The sequence below is a fragment of the Lagenorhynchus albirostris genome, chromosome 17 (assembly GCF_949774975.1).
Source record: "Lagenorhynchus albirostris chromosome 17, mLagAlb1.1, whole genome shotgun sequence".
Lineage (NCBI taxonomy): Eukaryota > Metazoa > Chordata > Mammalia > Artiodactyla > Delphinidae > Lagenorhynchus > Lagenorhynchus albirostris.
The window spans coordinates 48,923,397-48,943,874 of NC_083111.1; the positions used below are offsets into that span (position 1 = coordinate 48,923,397).

At 39.4% G+C, this 20,478-nt stretch overlaps 1 long non-coding RNA gene across 1 annotated transcript; it reads right to left on the reverse strand.

Moving 5' to 3' along the window:
- Positions 1–8,797: 8,797 nt before the first annotated feature.
- LOC132507760 (uncharacterized) lies at positions 8,798–11,658 on the reverse strand. The gene is made up of 3 exons (XR_009536299.1): positions 11,593–11,658; positions 10,921–11,035; positions 8,798–9,097 (listed from the first exon to the last, which is right to left on the reverse strand). It is a non-coding gene; the product is annotated as an uncharacterized LOC132507760 (long non-coding RNA).
- Positions 11,659–20,478: the final 8,820 nt, after the last annotated feature.

Genomic DNA, 20,478 nt, shown 5'->3' on the forward strand with positions numbered 1-20,478 from the left:
TATACTCCATCAAAAGTCATGGCTATAACAATGGGGCATTCTGTTGATTCTGGCTTCACACTTGCATGTCAGATCATTAAGTAACAATCATCAACTGCTTTTGGTTTTAAACTGAGGTTAAATTCACATAACATAAAATCGACCAGTTTGAAGTGTACAATTCATCGGCATTTAGTATACTCACAATGTTGTGCAACCACCACCTCTATCAAGTTCCAAAACATTTTCATCACCCCAAAAGAAAACCCATACCCATGAAGCAGTCACTCGCCATTACCTCCCTTCAGTCTGGAGCAAGCACCGATATGCTTTTTGTCTTTGTGGATTTACCTATTCTGGATATTTAATATAAATGGAATCATTCAATATGTGACCTTTTGTGTCTGGCTTCCTTCAACTAGCATCATGTTTTTGAGGTTTATCTACATCATAGCAGGTATTGGTACTCTCTTTCTTTTATGGCTTAATAGTATTTCACTGTATCCATATACTACATTTTGTTTATCCAACTTATTCATTGATGAACATTTGGGTTGTTTTCACCTTTGGGCTATTGTGAATAGTACTGCCATAGACATTTATGTGAGAGTGTTTGTTTGAGTACCTGTTTTAAATTCTTTTGGCTACATACATTGAAGTGGATCTGCTAGTCATATGATAATTTTATGTTTAGCTTTTTGAGGAACCACCACACGATTTTCCACAGCAGCTGCACCATTTTAGTTATCCATCAGCAAGGTACAGGAGTTCCAATTTGTTCACATCCTTACCGACACTTGTTTTCCTTTTTAAAAATTATATCCATCCTATGGACTTTCCTGATGGCACAGTGGTTAAGAATCCGCCTGCCAATGCAGGGGACACGGGTTCGAGCCCGGGTCTGGGAAGATCCCACAAGCCGCGGAGCAACTAAGCCCATGTGCCACAACTATGAGCCTGCGTGCCACAACTACGGAAGCCCGCGTGCCTAGAGCCCATGCTCCCAACAAGAGAAGCCTCCGCAATGAGAAGACCTGCGCACCGCAACGAAGAGTAGCCCCCGCTCGCCACAACTAGAGAAAAGCCCGCATGCAGCAGCGAAGACCCAACACAGCCAAAAATAAATAAATAAATTTACTTAAAAAAAAAAATTATATCCAACCTAGTGGATGTAAAGTGGCATCTCATTGTGGTTTTGACTTGCATTTCCCTAATGATTAATGAAGTTGAGCATCTTTTCATGTGCTTGTAGGCTATTTGAATGTCTTCTTTGGAGAAAAGTCTATATAGATCTTCCTCGACTTCTGGTGGGGCTATGTCCCAATAAACCCACTGTAAAGTGAAAATATCATAAGTCAAAAATGCATTTAATATACCTAACCTACTGAACATGATTCAGCCTAGCTTACCTTAAACATACTCAGAACAATTACATTGGCCTACAGTTAGGCAAAACCATCTAACACAAAGCCTATCTTACAATAAACTGCTGAATATCTCATGTAACTTATTGAATACTCTACTGAAGATGAAAAACAGAATGGTTGTATGGGTACAAAATGGTTGGAAGTGTATCGATTGTTTACCCTCATGATCTCGTGGCTGACTGGGAGCTGTACCTCACTGCCAGTGCCCAGCATTGTGAAAGTATCCTACTGCATATTGCTAGCTAGCCCCAGGAAAAGAATAAAATTCAAAGTACGGTTTCTATTGAATGTGTATCATAAAGTCGAAAAATCACCATAAGTTAGGGATCATCTGTACATCTCTTTGCCCATTTTTTAATTGGGCTATTTATTTTTCTGTTATTGAGTTGTAAGAGTTCTTTATATTTTCTGGGTACAAGTCCCCTCTTGGATATGTGATTTGCAAATTTTCTCTCCAGTTATGTGGGTTTTTTCAGTTTTTGACAATGTCCTTTGATGCACAAAAGTTTTAAATTTTTAAAAAAAATAAATAAATTTATTTATTTATTTATTTTTGGCTGTGTTGGGTCTTCGTTTCTGTGCGAGGGCTTTCTCCAGTTGTGGCAAGCGGGGGCCACCCCTCACCGCGGTGCGCGGGCCTCTCACCGCTGCGGCCTCTCCTGCTGCGGAGCACAGGCTCCAGACGCGCAGGCTCAGTAGTTGTGGCTCACGGGCCCAGCCGCTCCGCGGCACATGGGATCCTCCCAGACCAGGGCTCGAACCCGCATCCCCTGCACTGGCAGGCAGACTCTCAACTACTGTGCCACCAGGGAAGCCCCAAAAGTTTTAAATTTTGATGAAGTTCAATTTATCTATTTTTTTCCTCTATTGCTCATGCTTTTGGTGTCATAGCTAAGAAGCCATTGACAAACCCAAGGTCATGAAGATTTACCACTGTTTTCTTCTAAGACTTTTATAGCAGTAACTACTTTTGTGAAGTTAGCCCAGCGTGACCACTTAAAAGAAAAGTAAAAATAAAGTTTATGTACTAACCTGCTCCAGACAGAGCTTATTTAGTGATAAAGACTTTGTTTTCAGTACTGTATAATTAGAAGTTGGTTCTGGATTTTGCTACCTAGCTACCTAGACATCACCTTGTTCTCTTAGCATCTAATTAACAGAGTTTGTTAACTGATGAGCTAAGTGGGCAAAAGACAATTTAACAAGAAGGTCAGCATAGCCCATGGAAGACAGGCAGATGGTTTGGTGACAAGAAGCCAGTCTTCTCACCAAATGAAGGCTTCTAGCACAAACCAGTCTTTGCTATGTTTCAAAATACTCTGCCTACCACATAAACTCATTTCATTTCTTAAAATACTCCATTAGTGAATATCTTTCATTGAATATCAAGGCAGAGCCTCCATTAGTAAGATGTTAGATGTAGCTTTGAGATGAGTAATAGGAACCCCTCAGAATGCTATCCAACGAGCAGAGCCGGCCTTTGGAAAACTGGACCAGAGATTAAGTTTGTCTTTAGTACCCGTTTACCTACTGAGGTTTCAAAGAAAGATAGGCTAGCCTTCTGATCAACCTGGGCCCCAACTATGAATGATTTTCTTAGTAGAGCCTCCACAGATGTTTAGCCTTGCAGGTTGAAAAATTATTTTTTTACTTCTTACAAAATTGTTCAAGTCTAGGGGCAACTCATTCATTCTAACTTAACTCAGAAGAGGCTGATTTATAAGTTAGGATGCCAATTTCAGAATTTATGTATATCCAGATGCCAACATTGGCTATTTGCTTCAACTTCTCTCTCTTAGTGGTAAATCCAATTGGGAGACAAAATGTTGGTGCTACATTTTGGTAGAAACTCAATAAGGATGTGTGCAGTGGGTCCAAGTAGGCTGGATCTTTACCTGTTCTTCATAGTATGTGGGTACTTGAATATAAATGTTAGTTGATTTTCTCCAAAGAGGGTCTGTCTTTCAACAGGTACACTGTTCATTCCCATCCACAGCTTTTCTTTATGGTGTGTTGTAGCCTGAATAAAAGCATATTCAGTGTATCCAGGAGCAATCAATCACTCCATCTACCTCTCTACATACACTTCCTTCCATACCAGGGGAGAGCTTGCTCTTCTATTAATCTAAAGCCCTCTTACAAACGGCTACCCACCCTGGCTTACACTTTGAGTAATCAGTGGTTTCAATAACTTAAAAATAAGTCCCTGAGCCACCCAAGTAGGAGGGAATTAATGATGCTATATTTTTCCTCCTTTTTCCTCTCAAAAGGGAAGGAACCTGAAGAAAAAGTTCTAAGTGCATTTAGTACTTACTTTCTTACACACCAAACCACAACATTACTGTAGACAAACAATATATTGATATACCTTAGGGTTTCTCAGAATGGGATCTGTGTATCACCAGTTGTACAATACACAGGTTGATTTATTCTGTCACACAGATGAAGAACTTTTTTTTTTTTTTTTTTTTTTTTGCGGTACGCGGGCCTCTCACCGCTGTGGCCTCTCCCGTTGCGGAGCACAGGCTCCGGACGCGCAGGCCCAGCGGCCATGGCCCACGGGCCCAGCCGCCCGGCGGCACGTGGGATCCTCGCGGACCGGGGCACGAACCCGCGTCCCCTGCATCGGCAGGCGGACTCCCAACCACTGCGCCACCAGGGAAGCCCAGATGAAGAACTTTTAAGGTTATACATTTACGTTAATATATGTTAGAAAAAGATGTAACTAGCTTATCAAACTCATGGGGTCATAGATACTGTTGTTTAGGATGAAGCTAAAGTGTGAAAAAAATTAATTGTTTTAAAGAATTACATTAAACAGAGTATAATTGGTATGAGGATATGGCCAAGATGATAAAGGTAGTTCCCAAAGACTAAAATTGGGGAAACCCTGACCTTATTTCTTATATTAAGTAACAGTTCTAGCAGCATTTATGTAATCTGTCTTAATAGCTGATTTAATACAGCCAGCTAATCAAATGCTAATCCCTATCTTCTACTTTGGTTCTAAATGCTTACCCCTCAATTGTTTGACGTTACAAAGTATCAACTTCATTGGGAAAAAAAAATGCTTGCTATAGCAAGCTCCACATGGGACGTCTTCTCCCAATTTTCCTCTTCATGCAGGCATTTAGATTCAGATGTTATCTATAAATGCACTCCCTTGTGATTATGCCTCATCCTAACTTTCTCTTATCAGTAGGTCAGCCGTGCCTTTCTCTGAGTCTTTCTTTCTGTTCACCCACTCCTGAGCTGCATCTCTTGTGAAACTTCCATTTAGCAATTTATTTTCCTATCTGGCACTAAATGTACATCATTTTCCTCATCCGTGACATTCATATCTGCTCCTCTTCCTAGTTCTCTCTGCCTACTGCAACACTTGGTGAAAATAATAACAACAAAAATAGTTAGATGTAATTACTGGCTATTTTTATAAAATTAAGTGTACCTTGCCCCTGTTCTATTCTAGGTATAGTCTAACTAAATAATTGACATTGGTCCTCTGAAGCCAAAGTGTCCTGCCATCTTGGGATGCTGGGTAAGTCTAATATCAGCTTGCTCTCTTGCCTTCCTTTTCTCAGGTCTGAGGCTGACTTCCAATCCTCCTGTTATGACAGCACAACGAGAATCTGAGGCATTTGACAATATCACTGAGTGGACTAGTTTTTTGAGAAACCCAGTGACTTTCTTAATTGGACTAAGAGACAATGGCTCCATTCGGGACATGTTTTTAAATCACTGAAAGTGAGTCATTTTTGCAGATGCAGTCCTATCCAAATTTTTTAGTTTGAATATCAGAAGCTAACCTTTCCTTGACCTCTTCCCCAAATTTTGGAGCTGTATCCTTTCTGGAGCCTTAATGAATTACTGTAATCTCCCATGTGTTTCCTAACCATCTCTGCATCCAGGTCCTAGGCTATGCCCTACGATAGGGTCTTCCTGTCTTAATCAGGTGCCAAATGTAAAGCAGTCTTGGCTAACAAGATTTTTGATGATTAAACTTGTGACTAAAAAAAAGATAACCCTTCCCCAGTGAATGTGTGGATTTAAGGATATAGTGCTCTTGTTCATATGGAAGCAAGAGTAACTGAAATGTAAATGGGCTTTATGTTTTATCAGGAGGGATAGGATGGGGGTAAGACAGGAATAAAGACACAGACCTACTAGAGAATGGACTTGAGGATATGGGGACGGGGAAGGGTAAGCTGTGACAAAGCGAGAGAGTGGCATGGACATATATACGCTACCAAACGTAAAATAGATAGCTAGTGGGAAGCAGCCACATAGCACAGGGAGATCAGCTCAGTGCTTTGTGACCACCTAGAGGGGTGGGAGGGAGATGCAAGAGGGAAGAGATATGGGAACATATGTATATGTATAATTGATTCACTTTGTTATAAAGCAGAAACTAACACACCATTGTAAAGCAATTATACTCCAATAAAGATGTAAAAAAATATAATTATCCATTTCAAAAAAAAAAAGAGGGATAGGATGAAGGTTCTGGAAGTCCTGGAGGTAAAACTATGAGAGGAAAAGATGGATAAAATGAAAGGTAGAAGTTACTTAAAGAGACACTTGGGGAAAGTTCCAGAGGCATGAGGAACCAGAGCAGGAAGGACACTAGGAGAGTCCAGTGGGAGAAGTACATTAGCTTTATACAGATAAGTTGTCTAGAGAAGGCTTAGAAGGAGGAAGAAGCAGTTTAAATCACTTCACCTGAATAGGCCTAGGGCTCCTGAGATTAGAAATTTGATAAAGAGGTTTAAGATAGAATCCAAAGAGAACTGTTCAAGCAGTATCCAGAAGTTGCAGAGAGAAAGCTGTTTTCATTTGGGACAAAGGGCAGTGCATCGTGGCTAGAACTGAGCTGAATCACCAACTGACGTGGCAGTGAATTTTGAGTAACAGTCTGTTAAACTTGGGTTTAATGAGTTAAGAAGCATCAAACTGGTTTAAGTAGCCAGACTGTACTCCTATCACTCTGGATAATTTATATCCTGAAATTTTTGCACTGCAGAACAAAGCCATGCTGAAATATAAGTGACTGACTGCCTGAGATGAGATAACAAGACTCAGAAAGGAGGGGAAATTAGAGACAGAAATTAATTAATTAATTAATTAAAAGAAAAGCCACAGTCCATATGACAGGTGATGATGCCAAAACTTACCAGTCAGGGAATTCTAGGAAGATACTCTCTGGGGGTTATTCTGATATATTTTTGTCCCAAGGTATAAAAAAGATTATTTTGGGGTATGCGATCTTTCTAGTTCCCTCCAAATCATGCCGTGTCTAGTCCTGAGAATGAACTGGAATGGGTCAAAATGTACCTTTTTCCCCAGCGCGCACTGAAATCCAATGTGTGACTGCAGCATAGTGAAAAACGTTTTACATACATTTTCCTTCAAATCAAATTTTCCCTATGTCTGAGGTTAAACCAAAGAAACATATGTTCCAATTCTTTATTCTCTTTCTACCGCAATTGCTCCATTCTTCCCTACAGGTAGAGGTTCATGTAGCCATTTAGGTTTGGTGAGCAATGATATGTTTTTGATTACTTGTAATTCAAATGACTTTTAAATTATTTTGTTGGCGGTGTGATTAAACTCCAAACACATTTTTCTTAGAGCTTCTCTTCCCCAAAGACCAATTCTGTTTTAGCATAGAGGATTTTTGTAGCCTTGTTTTTAAAACAAAGCTGCTGATTGAGTCCAGTGGTTAACACAAGCAACACAAAATTTTGACTTTAGAATGTGGAAAAGGTTTGGAAGTTATGAAAAGGAAGTGACTTGGGTGGTAGAAACAGCTCTCTAAGTGAACAAAAGAAAACAGGGCATATGACACTGTGCTATCTCAGAAATGGGAGACCCATACCCGTGTCCAGTGTCAGTAAAAGATGGCATCTGGTTCAGAGACAGCCATCAGCCAGATAAGGCAAACCTGGGGATACTCTCCTGGGCTCTTATTTAGTGCCCTGCCCTCACTCACTGTGGTGGGAGAAAACCCCAAGGGGCAGTCAGACAAGGGAAAAAGAGATGGTCCATATTGCAGGTAATAAGATAAGAACTTCATAAACATACCCTTGGCAGCAGAAGTGCAGGCAGAAATTGACATGTAAGCCTAAGGAAGCAAGTGGAGTAGGTAGGGGTGATGGATAAGGCTGTTTTTGAGAAGGGAACAGCCACATAGAAAAGCTGCTACACTTTGTCTTTCATCTCAACCGTTTCTCGGTCTTTTTAAAAATTATTTTGTTTATTTATTTATTTGGTTGTGTCGGGTCTTAGTTGCTGCTGCAAGTGGGCTCCTTAGTTGCGGCTCTCAGACTCCTTAGTTCCGGCATGTGAACTCTTAGTTGCGGCATGCATGTGGGATCTAGTTTCCTGACCAGGGATGGAACCCGGGCCCCCTGCATTGGGAGCGCAGAGTCTTAACCACTGCGCCACCAGAGAAGTCCCCCCCCGTTTCTCAGTCTTGATTTCACACTGCTTCCTCTACATCTTCCCATAATGGTACTAATAACTGCCAAGCCTCATGATAGGAAATTGTTGGAAAAAAGCCACACTATAGTTGATACCTAAAACCTTTCATCTCCAAGGCAAATTGAGAACTCCTGTACCCCTCCTGCCTCCTCCGATTTCCTTCCCAAACATAAACACATGTGTGCGCATGCTATTCAAGCTGTTTGTAGTCCTCTGTGACTTTTTTCCCCCACCATGGTTTCACTGATGTTCATCTGTAAATGTTTTCTGTCCTTATAGAATGGCGCTGTTCAGACACCATGTACTCTCCATTACGCATATATTGATACAGTCAGTGGATATTCATGGAGAAGAACCTGCAGGTGGGTGTGATCTCCCCCTGTGTCTGCAGCTCCCAGGGTTTCTAAACTCTCTCACTAGCCCACACTCAGCCTTTAACAATTCATTAAAAAATTAGTTGTAGCCTTCTTACCTGCTTGTGCTGCACCTGGAGTTTCTCCCTTTTGTGCTCTGCCACGAGTGAGCCTGTGTTCTTGACCTCTCTCTCCTTGGAAGTTTCTGTCTTTCTTTGGATTTCAATGTACTTTTTTTGCCCTGTGATATCAGCTGTTTGATGGGCTTAAGAAAAGGTATGATTATGTTGATTGACCTGCTTTTTCTTTTTATTAAGGTGGAAACAATATTCTTTTCAGCTCTCTCCATCCTAGATAGAAGTGGAATTATGTTTACTTTTAAATATATTTGATTTGGGCTGATGGCAAGATAAGCATGCAGATATTTCTAAGAAGTAGTTACAAATGTGAGACATAAGACATGAAAATTCAGGTGTCACCTATAGATGTGGTCATCAGAACTGATAGAATAGATATTTTTTAAAAATTTATTTATTTTATTTATTCATTTTTGGCTATGTTTGGTCCCCGTTGCTGCACGTGGGCCCTCTCCAGCCGTGGCAAGCGGGGGCTACTCTTCGTTGCAGTGCGTGGGCTTCTCATCGCGGCGGCTTCTCTTGTTGCAGAGCACGGGCTCTAGGCGCGTGGGCCTCAGTATCTGTGGCTCACGGGCTCAGTAGTGGCGGCTCACGGTCTCAGTAGTTGCGGCTTGCAGGCTCAGTAGCTCCGCGGCATGTGGGATCTTCTGGGACCAGGGCTTGAATCTGTGTCCCCTGCATTGGCAGGCGGATTCCCAGCCACTGCACCACCAGGGAAGCCCTAGAATAGATGATATTTTAGGGGAAGAACAAACTGGAAAAAAAAGCTAATGGTTGGAGAGACAGAATGAAATCATTGAACTCACTGTAAAAAGAATAATGTTTTGTATATTTGATGGCAAGTGGATGGTTGAACAAAATAATAATTATACTTTATAGTCTGCCATTCCAGTTTTATATCTGGTTTCCTGCTATCTGAGCCTTTTAGTTAAGCAGAACTGTTCCTAGAAAATCATCTGAAAGTTTTTCCTCTCTTCTTTCACAGCTAGTTAATATTGATACATCCTGGCTTTATCAGCAAAGAAAGAAATCACTAATTCTTTTTTTTCAAATTTCATTAATTATTTAAAATGGTGCTGCTCCAAATAGCTAAAGACTAACAAAAAAAACTAATGGTGATTCATTCATTTCCTCTGCCAAGGGCTCATGATGGCAGCAGCATGAGGTTAATTCTGGAATGACAGGCTGCTTGCCTGAGAATTGTTAGTTTTACTGCTCTTCTCTTCTGGGTGGGGAGTTCCCACTGATTGCATATGCAGAATGATAGATAAGAATTAGGCTTTCTAATTGGGAGTTAGGTATTTTGAGCAAAATTAGGGATGATGTAGGTAGGGTGGATTAGGTTGAAATGACAAACCCCCAACAAAGCCCTTAAAATATACACACATACTAGATAACAAAGCCAGTATCCACCCTCAAGAACAAGGTAAATCACCAAAAATCTGCAATGTCCTACTAGTTTTCTGGCAATAGCAGCATAGTATGATAATTAAAGTAATTAAGGCTCTGGACTCTGAGTCTAAATACTGGTTGCATCACCCGCTAGCTGTGTAACCTTGAAAAGTTATTTTGACCTCCCCAAGTTTCAGTTTCCTCTCATGTTATATAGGGGTTAATAAGCATAACAAACATGCATCAAATATATGCTATGTACAGTGTCTACTCACTTATTTTTTTTATTTTGAGAGTGCATAGAATTCTTTATTTAGACAACAAAGTATATGTAAATATTTATTTTTGATTTAACAAACTGCAAGAAGGGTCAGAAAAAAGTATTCTGACTTAAGCTCCAAAAGGGATAAAAAAGACGGAAAAGAGAGGGAAAGATAAATGGGACACAGTGAATAGGTTTAACACATGTAGCTGGAGTCCCAGGAGGTGAGAGAGAAGAGGGGAGAAGTTTATATTGCCAGACCCTTCTCTAAGCACTTTACAGATATAACCAATTTAATCCTCATAAAACCTCTATGAGGTAGGTACTCTTCTGGCCACATTCATTTTACAGAGGAGGAATCCGAGGCACTGATAAGTTAGGTAACTTGCCCAGGGCCACTTAGCTCCTAAGTAATAGAGCTGAGATGTAAACCCAAGCAGCCTGTTTTCACAGCCCACATTCTAAACCAGTCCAAACCTGAGGACATTATATGTATTAACTCATGAAATGCTCACCCAAAAGCCCTATAAGATAAGTACTATCATTATCCTCATTCTCTGGGTGAGAGAGGTTAGGTAATTTGCCCAAGATGACACAGCCAGCTAATTGATGGGGCCAGGATACAATCCCAGGCAAATCTACCTCTAAAGCCCACCGTCAAAATCATCATGCAGTATCCCCTCTCAGTAACAGTACCTACATCATAGCGTTCTTGTTCTTGTGAGAATTAAATTAAGTATTTAAAGCACTTAGCCCATTGCCTGGCACACACTCAGATGTTATGCCTACTACTACCACTGCTACTACTGTTACTGGTTACCCTCTGATGGCTTGTGGCACAAGGAGCCATTGCAGTGAGGCAGGAATAGCATCAATGTATAAGACCGTACCTGATATGACACCCTTGCTCTCTTGCTTTCTCTTCCTAAGAAGAGGGTCTTTGCTGGAGAATCTTTGTATCCCTCTTCATTTACCTTCAAGACCTAACTGCAATATAGCAGGCGACTAGATACCAGAAAAATTTTAGGAAAAGAGAAAGGGTCATAAATCTTTTGCTGGGAGTTTTTAAAATTTGATAGAATTCCAGTCTATCTTAACTGACAGCAAGCTAACACAGAATACCACATCCCACTTCCCAAATGATGCCAAGGCATTTATAACAGCAAGAAGTTTTGTATAATCTTTGCTCTGTGCCAAGTACTTTTCTAAGTGCATGTATGTTAATTTACATATTCCTCAGAAGAGCCTTATGCGGTGAGTGCTATTATTCTGTCCATTTTATAGAAGAGGTTCCCAAGACCATACAGTCGTTAAGTGGTAGAGCTGGAATTTGAACCCAGTTTGGCTCCAGAATCCAGGCTCTTATGTTCCTCTTACATAGGTACTAGACTTAACACTCTTCCCATATTACTGACTACTGACATATCTTATAAAGGAAACAAAAGATTAAATATATAATTTAAAATACAAAGTAGGCATTTTTTATGAAGTTGTTTTTGGGTCCTCCCAAATTAAGGATGCCTCCCATCTCTCTCCATTAAATTGCATTTTGATTCTTTTACCTATAATGCTTTCAACCTTTCACCAAAGGTAAGATTCTTGATTTGTTCTGGATCCATTTGGGTGGGCTTTCTTGGCTATGGAATGGATAGAGGTATCTTCTTTCATCCACAGCCAAGCCTGTGGAGATAATCAGATGGGAGGTGCTGGGATGTTGTCCTCCTCTGCTTTTTTTTTTTTGGGGCTCGCCACTCGGCTTGTGGGATCTTAGTTCCACAGCAGTGAAAGCGCTGAGTCCTAACCACTGGACTGCCAGGGAATTACCACCCCCCTGCCTTTTATTACTTTGCCTAGGGTAGAAATTGTTGGCATATACTAGCAACCAATGACAACCTCATTTCACCTTATTTGGGATCGTAAGAGATCAATTTCTCCTAACTTATTTATGAAGAAATATTTATAATACATATGTATTGTATTTATATAATAACATGATATAAATATCAATACATAATATATAATGCATATATTATTCTATATATATTATGTAGATTGTATATAATATAAAAATATGTGTATATATCTCAAAAGACCAAGCAGGGCTTCCCTGGTGGTGCAGTGGTTAAGAATCCGCCTGCCAATGCAGGGGACATGGGTTCGAGCCCTGGTCCGGGAAGATCCCACATGCGGAGGAGCAGCTAAGCCTGTGTGCCACAACTACTAAGCCTGTGCTCTAGAGCCCGCGAACCACAACTACCGAGCCCGCGTGCCACAGCTACTGAAGCCTGCGTGCCTAGAGCCCGTGCTCCGCAACAAGAGAAGCCACCGTAATGAGAAGCCCGTGCACCGCAATGAAGAGTAGCCCCCGCTCACTGCAACTAGAGAAAGCCCGTGCGCAGCAACGAAGACCCAACGCAGCCAAAAATAAATAAATAAAATAAATTTATTGAAAGAAAAAAGAAAGAAATGAAACCACGATAATGCCAATGAGAAAATGGATACATTTTTGAAAATACTTTTAGAAATGAGAGGGCCTTTAGTATGGTACAAAGTACAGACTACATAGCAAAAGAATGATAATAAAGTTGACAACATAAAAAATTGAAACAGCAATATGAGAAAAATGCACCGTAAAAATATTCAAAAGAAAAAAGGCAAACTGGAAAATATGTTCTCAACACATAAGACAACAAAAGACCAATTTTCCTCATGTGCAATTAAGTTTAGAAATCAGTAAGAAAAAGACAAAAAAGGAGAAGCAAAGACATTTTGCAGTAACTCTCCACAAATGGCCAATAAATGTTTGTCATTCATAATTAAAGAAATAAGTATTAAAATAGCAGGAAGGTATTATTTTTCATCTATTAGACTGACAAAGATTAAAGAGAGTTGTAGTACCCAGTGCTGCTGAGGGTGTAGGGAAACAAGCATGCCTGCACAGTTGGTGGGAGAATAAGTTTGTGCAACCTTTGTTAGAAGACAGCATTGGCAATTATTTAAAAATGTAACAGGGAATTCCCTGGCCATCCAGTGGTTAGGACTTGGTGCTTTTACTTCCTGGGGCCTGGGTTTGATCCCTGGTCAGGGAACTGAGATCCTGCAAGCTGAGAGGTGCAGCCAAAGAAAAAAAAAAAAAAGTAACATACATCTACCATTTGACCTAGGAATTTCTTTTCTACATACCCTTGCATGAGTACACAAAAATGTGCAAAAGAATGTTAATTGTAGCTTTGTTTGTAATAGCAAGAAAACTGGAAATAACTTTAATGCTCATCAATAGAGGGTTGGTTCAATAAATTATGGAGCTCTGCTATAAATGGAAAACTATGCAAAATATTAAGGATGATGGAATCATACAGTACTAATATGGAAAGGGTTCCAAGGTATATTTTTAATTAAAAATGCAAATTGGTAGAACAGTATGTAAATTATGATCTCATTTGCCTTAAGTACATGCATATGCATAGACATGTTCTGAATGATTTTAGTAGAATCCGTTAATACTGGCTACCTCTCTAGAGTGGAACTGGGGATAGTGTGACTGGGGATAAAGAGGAAAACTTTTGAATTTTCTTTTGCCATGAGTATAGTTTATTTTTAAGAAGCTACTTAATATAAATAGTAAAAACTTATACCACACCAATACTGTATACATTTCTAAATTTGTACAAATTCCTAAAAATTTTTCCTAAATCATAATCTTCAAATTTAAATTTCCGTTTTTCTGTGAGTCAAAGCGTTAAGAATAAACAAAGGCCCAACTCATTTTATACAACACTGGAGAAAAAGGGAGTTAAAAACATGGCCCCAAGTAGCTTATAACCTTCCTAGTAAAGCTTTAAAGAAAGAAATATTTCTTACTTGCCCTAACTCTAAGGAGAGAATGATTTCAGAAATAGGATGCATCCATGTTGTTACAGCCAGAGTAACTGAAAAAGGCCTCTTTCTGGCAGTGGGACTTGAACTGAACTTTGAAAATGAGACAATTTAGTGAACAGGGCAGCAGCAAGGTCCTTTCAGCAATACACTGGCACTTGCACAGTCAGTAAAGCAAGAATGGGCTTGGCATTGTGGGAGAAGTGCTTAGATAGATGTCCCTGTCTGAAATGAGTATATGTTTTAGGCGGTATTAGAAATTAAAATTTATACAAGGAGGGTGAATTTGGATGGTGGAGGGCTCTTATTTCTCCAAAAGAGAAGCTTGGCCTTGATACTCTAGGCAATGTAGATTCTTGAGAGGATGAATGGTGACATGATGGAAATAATTATTAGGAATATTAATCTGCTGGCCTTAATACAAGACAGATTGAAGTCTGGTGAAGTGGCAGTTGAGAAGGAAAGAAAAAAGTAAGAGTAGAGAAAATGGTTAAAGTAGAAAGAATTTAGTGACAGTATAGATATAGGGGACTCAGTGGAGGAGTCAAAGGTAGTTCGCATTTCTTCTAGTCTACAAGCCTAGAAAAATTGATTAAAATGCTCTAGGCTCTAGTCTACAAGCCTAGAAAAATTGATTAAAATGTTAATTGGTTTATTGAAGCTAATGAGGACCATGTTTCTCCATCCTTTATGTACCTCCTGGGTATAATTTCTTCCCTTCAAATTCAGGAATATACATAGATAAAGATTTTTTTTTCCCCAGCCATTTCTTCTGCCATTTTTTTCTCAGTTATATTTGTAAAGACCCAACCCACAATTCCCCCTGATTTCAATGCTATTTCTCTTTTATTTTAACTCCTCTAAACTTTCCTCTAACTGAATTTTATATCTTCTTCTACTATCTCTCAATATTATTTCAACTCTATTAAATCTCATACTCCCATTTATTACTACATATTTGAAGCCATTAGGGACTTATCTTTTGTACCAGCCTAGCACAGTAATCATCAGGCACCATGGGGCTCTATAATTAAATTGATGGTGATGGTACTAGGCAAAGATGTCCCCATGTCTTTAGTCTTGTTTTGCTGAGATTTTCCTCACTATTTTTCTACCTCCTTCTCTTAGGGAAATTACATGAGTTAAGAGTGCTTAACTCATGCTTAAGAATGATCTTATAAACTTTGTAAAAATATGATGTGTCACGATGCTGTGTCACAACGCTTTTCTTGTAAAAGCTGAAACACAAAACCTTCTGAAGTTCTTTCAGTGAAAATTCTGGAAGGAAAATCTCTAGGAGGAGAAGCCAAGCAAATGACCCTAATTATTTCACCTCCATTTTCATCTTCCCTTGGGAAGATTTGTGCTGTCCCAATTTGAATTATGCTGGGTACCAAACTCTGGTCCAAATGTGAACAATATTTCCTTCCTTGGTTCTCCTTAGGACAGAATAAATAAGTGGTCACTTTGAAAACTTCACTAAATATTAAGATAGAACAAAAAATTAAAGGAAATAGCAAAAAAAAAAACCCACCTCAAGCATAAAAGATTTTTTTTTTTTTAATTTATTTTTTGTCTGTGTTGGGTCTTCGTTTCTGTGCAAGGGCTTTCTCTAGTTGCGGCAAGCGGGGGCCACTCTTCTTCGCGGTACGCGGGCCTCTCACTCTTGCGGCCTCTCTTGTTGCAGAGCACAGGCTCCCAGACGCGCAGGCTCAGTAGTTGTGGCTCACGGGCCTAGTTGCTCTGTGGCATGTGGGATCTTCCCAGACCAGGGCTCGAACCCGTGTCCCCTGCATCGGCAGGCAGATTCTCAACCACTTTGCCACCAGGGAAGCCCAAAAGATGTGTTTTTGATTATGAAATAATTATAACCATACAGAAACCTTAAAGGATTAGATCAATTTTGCAAGCACGGTTTCCTTGCCTTTCATCTCCCTGCCTCTATATGACAAGGCATCTCAGTACCATCACACGAGAGGTGTTTTAATCACATACTGACTCATTCTTGGACTAAGGTTTAGGAGACTGGCTTAAATGTCTCAGATTAATTGGGGTCTTCTTACGCAGTTCAGGTTTCTAGCCTGAGGTATATATATACCTTATCCATAGTGGATTATCAGAATTATAATATCTAAATATATTATTATAATATCTAAACCTTTCTGGCTGAGGTTAACAGATTTGCCAACTTCTTGAGCATTCTGTGAGGAAGTGATCTAAAGGGTCATCATCATCATCATCATCATCATCACAAAGTGACTTAAATCATATCCCTATAACACATACACAGTAACGAAAGAATAGTCCTTTCATAGAAACACATGGGAATGAAGAAGGAAAAAACATCAGCAATCCTGTAGCAGAAAATTATGACCTCCTACACTCAACATTAAAAAAGAGTTTAGGGGGCTTCCCTGGTGGCACAGTGGTTGAGAGTCCGCCTGCCCATGCAGGGGACACGGGTTCGTGCCCGGTCCGGGAAGATCCCACATGCAGCGGAGCGGCTGGGCCCGTGAGCCATGGCCGCTGAGCCTGCGCGTCTGGAGCCTGTGCTCTGCAATGGGAGAGGCCACAACAGTGAGAGGCCCGCGTACCACAAAAAAAAAAAAAGAGTTTAGTCATTTTTCTTCTTTTTCTAAAAAAGTAAAATTAAATTAAAAGGTAAATTAAAACTAAAATGAAGATGATCTAGGATTTGAAAATGTGAATTGATGTTTTATCATTAACCAGATATATTTACTTTTTTTCAATACTTAGGTTAACAATAAAGGCTAAAAGCAAAAGGAAAAAAATAAAACCTCAGCATTTTAAATGAGGAAAACCACATTCCTATGCTTAGATGTTTTTCTTTCAAGTGTCAGGATTTTAGAGTCAAAATATTTCCTATTAATTGCTGGTTTATTAGCAGGGCTTATTGATTTTTAATTAGATTTAATAAATATTCAGTGGTATAGAAAGCACTATGCTAGAGGATAAGTGAATAATAAGAATAAGGCATTACACATACCTTCAGGAGTTCAAAATTCAGTGGGGAAGACAGAACAATTATTGGAACCATTACCTGAAAATGCATTTTTTAAGGTTTGAGAAAGAGAAACTGCAGTAGTTATTTGCATACTTATTGTTTATTGAAACTGTTTTTAGAAATGAGTTTTTTTTTCATAACATGTTAATAAGTCTCACCTCTATACTTTGCTATGTTGTTCTGGTGAATCTGACTTTATATAAAGAGGCTTCATTTGATTTAGCATTATTAGGAGAATATTTAATAGAGAGAAAGAAAGCATTAATGATGTGCTAATGATCTCAATTTCTAAATAAAAGGTTGCCTCACAACTAGACAGCTGGATTTGCTTTCTTCTTTTGAAATGCAATGATTCAAGGAGAATTTTTCTAATTATTTCAGATCAGTCATATTTAAATTAAAAATGTAAATTAAAAGTTAAAATGCCAGCCAGCTGCAAATCTACAAGCAACAGTTGTACTGTGAAGCCTTTATTATTAGAGACATTAGATACACAAATTTCAAGTCATAACATTTCAATATAACATACTGTGTGGTTTCCATTAATAAAATATTTTGTATAGAAATAGCAAAATATTTTTATACAAAGCAGTGGGTCTGTCATCACTTCCATTTGCAAAAGATGAAGACTGTCAATAATTAGTCCTGTTTGCAAGAGCATCTTGGGTTCTAATGGTTAGGGGAGCAATAGAGAGGTCAAGGGAGCAGTTATGAAGTAAATGAACAGAATATGTTTTCCCTGATACCACGTGAGGAGAAACACTTTGCGAGATCCAAAGGAAATAAGAAACTTGAATTGAGATTATCAAGGCTAAGAAAGCCACTTGTGGAGGCGTAAATATAATCATCAAACAGAGCTATTAGAAAATCAAATCTGAAAGTAGAAATGGGATTCCTATCACTCCCCTAATCCTATTTTGGGGAGCGACACTTCCTGAGTTATTTTACCCAGTGATCCATTACCTAGGTTGTTCCTCTCCCCCAGAATTGTTCTAAGAGCTGTGATACTCTTTTCTACCCACCCCACTTCTTTCAACCACTTAGTTCCACTTTCCAAATACATAGCACTGAATCCAACATTCAACTATTTTATCCCTCAGGGAGTGCTCTCTATATGTGCTTAGTGCTGAGTAGCAATATAGTGTCCCTGACTTCAGGAATTTATAATCTCCTGAGAGAGGCAAGACATATACATAATATAAAGCAAGTCAAAGCAGTGTTTATAGAAACTAACATCGTCAAAGAGATAGTCTTTAATTGGGCCTTAGGGATGGTGGAGTGGACATTCTTGGCTCCATAACCAATATTCATTATTTGCTTTCTCACTATTAACAGCATTCAGACTTTAGCTTGGATAATGTCTTCTACCATAAGCTCAAGTATTTGGAGGGAACCTGATCCCACCTCAAGTTTCAGGGGGATTTGTGGTTGGTTTAATATAATCACTGGCACATTCCATTTCCCCTGATCACATCATTGTTTGGTTGGGGCTGAGGATGGGGGATGGGAAGAGGAGACTATGACCCAATCAAGGTGAATTTCAGGACTCTTACTTGGAATACTGGGAAGAATTTCTCTCTTCCTCAAACAACAGGGTGCATGAATATGAAGCCTGGAACAACTAGAGCCATTGTTTTCCAGGTAGTAAGTCAGCCAGAGAGTCAAGGAAACATACAGACAAGGGCACTGCCAAGAGAACTGCAGAGAAACAGAGGTGGAGCCACTGGATCCAGCCGATCTAAAACCTGCCTTGGGACTTCCCTGGTGGTCCAGTGGTTAAGGCTCTGTGATCCCAATGCAGGGGGCCTGGGTTTGGTCCCTGGTCAGGGAACTAGATCCTGCATGCTGCAACTAAAGATCCCGCATGCTGCAGCATGCTGCAATGAAGATCCTGCGTGCTGCAACTAAGACCCAGCACAGTCAAATAAATAAATATTAAACAAATAAAATAAAACCTGCCTTGCCACCAGGCCAAACATTTCCTTATTGTTTAAGCTAGTTTAAGGTTTTTGTTTGTCCGTTTGTTTTACATGTAGCTGAAAGCCTTTTGATTTCAAATAAGTAGACAAAAGAGGCTGACGTGTTCCAGGCATAAGTGGCATTGAAGAGATGCAAATAAGTCAGACAGCCCTTGAAGATAAAGAGTAGACCAACATGTTTGGGAGGGAGGGTCTATAGAATGTAACAGTAAAGACAAGTGTAAAAAAAGTGGTTCAGAGGTAGATGCAGAAAAAGTTAAAACTCTGGCTACAGATTTTGGACTTGTTTTGTAGGCAGGATGAGTTGTTGGATTTTGATTGGGTAATGTAAGAATAATAAACATTTATTGAGCACTTAACAATGTGCCAGGCGTATATATATGTATTACCTCATTTAATTTTGAGCTCTTTAATGAGGTGCTATCTGTTTCCCTGTTCAACAGATGAGGAACATGCTTTGTAACATGGTTGATAAGTGGCAGAGCTGAGGTTAGAATCCTTGCATTCTGACCTTAGAGCTGGCACTCTGAACTGTTGCTTTACTCTGCCTCCTACATGTCATAGTAAAAGGGGTGTTTTTAAAGGTTGATCTGATAGCAGTGTACTGAATGATTTGGAGGGGAAAAGTAGAAGAGACTGAAGCAAGGGGAAATAGTTCTGGCATAAAATTTTAGAACTGAAGAGAACATAGTGACAACCTTGTCCTGTCCATTTTATCTTTTTAATTTTTGGCCGTACCACACACATGCCATGCAGGATCTTATTTCCTGGACCAGGGATGGAACCTGCGCCCACTGCATTGGAAGAGCAGAGTCTTAACCACTGGACCGCCAGGGAAGTCCTAGCCCTATTCATTTTATAGAGGAGTTTGGGGCTCAAAGATTGTGATACCTAAAAGGACATAACTAATTGGTGGTATACAGAGTCCAAGTCCAGTGATCTTTCTCCGACTAGGATATTGCAATTATTTGAGTGGGATGTGATAATAACCTAGGTTAGAGTGGTGGCAATGAGAATAGTTTATGGGGTATCTCTGAGATATGATAAAGAAATAATTGATAGTATGCAGGGGCTGATTACATATAAGAAAAAACATAAGGAGTAATTACAGATGTTTTCGACATTCCTGCCACAGAAGATTTGGGGCTGGGGGGTGGGAGTGGGAATAATGATTCCAATGACAGAAAAATAGAAGTTGGAAAAGGAACTTTTTGTTGTTGCTGGGGAAGGGATAGTGGATAAATTCTGTTTTAGGCATATTAAGTTTGAGGTGGTAGTGGAATCCTCAAGTATAAATACTTCATAGACAGCTGAGAATGAAGAAGTGAAATGAGAGACAGTTTTAGATATTAGTTACACTGAGGTAGACGTTGAAACCAAAATTTTGTCATTAAACATCAAGTGAGAGTAAAACAAAGTGTGGGCATTATTATTACTATTATTATTATTTTTAATCTCCTGCATCCACCTAGGGTCCTTTTAGTTACTTGAAAAAAACATTAGGGGAATAAACTTTCAGTTATTTTGATAAAACTTTTGAAATGTTTCTACTGGATTTGAATAAAAAT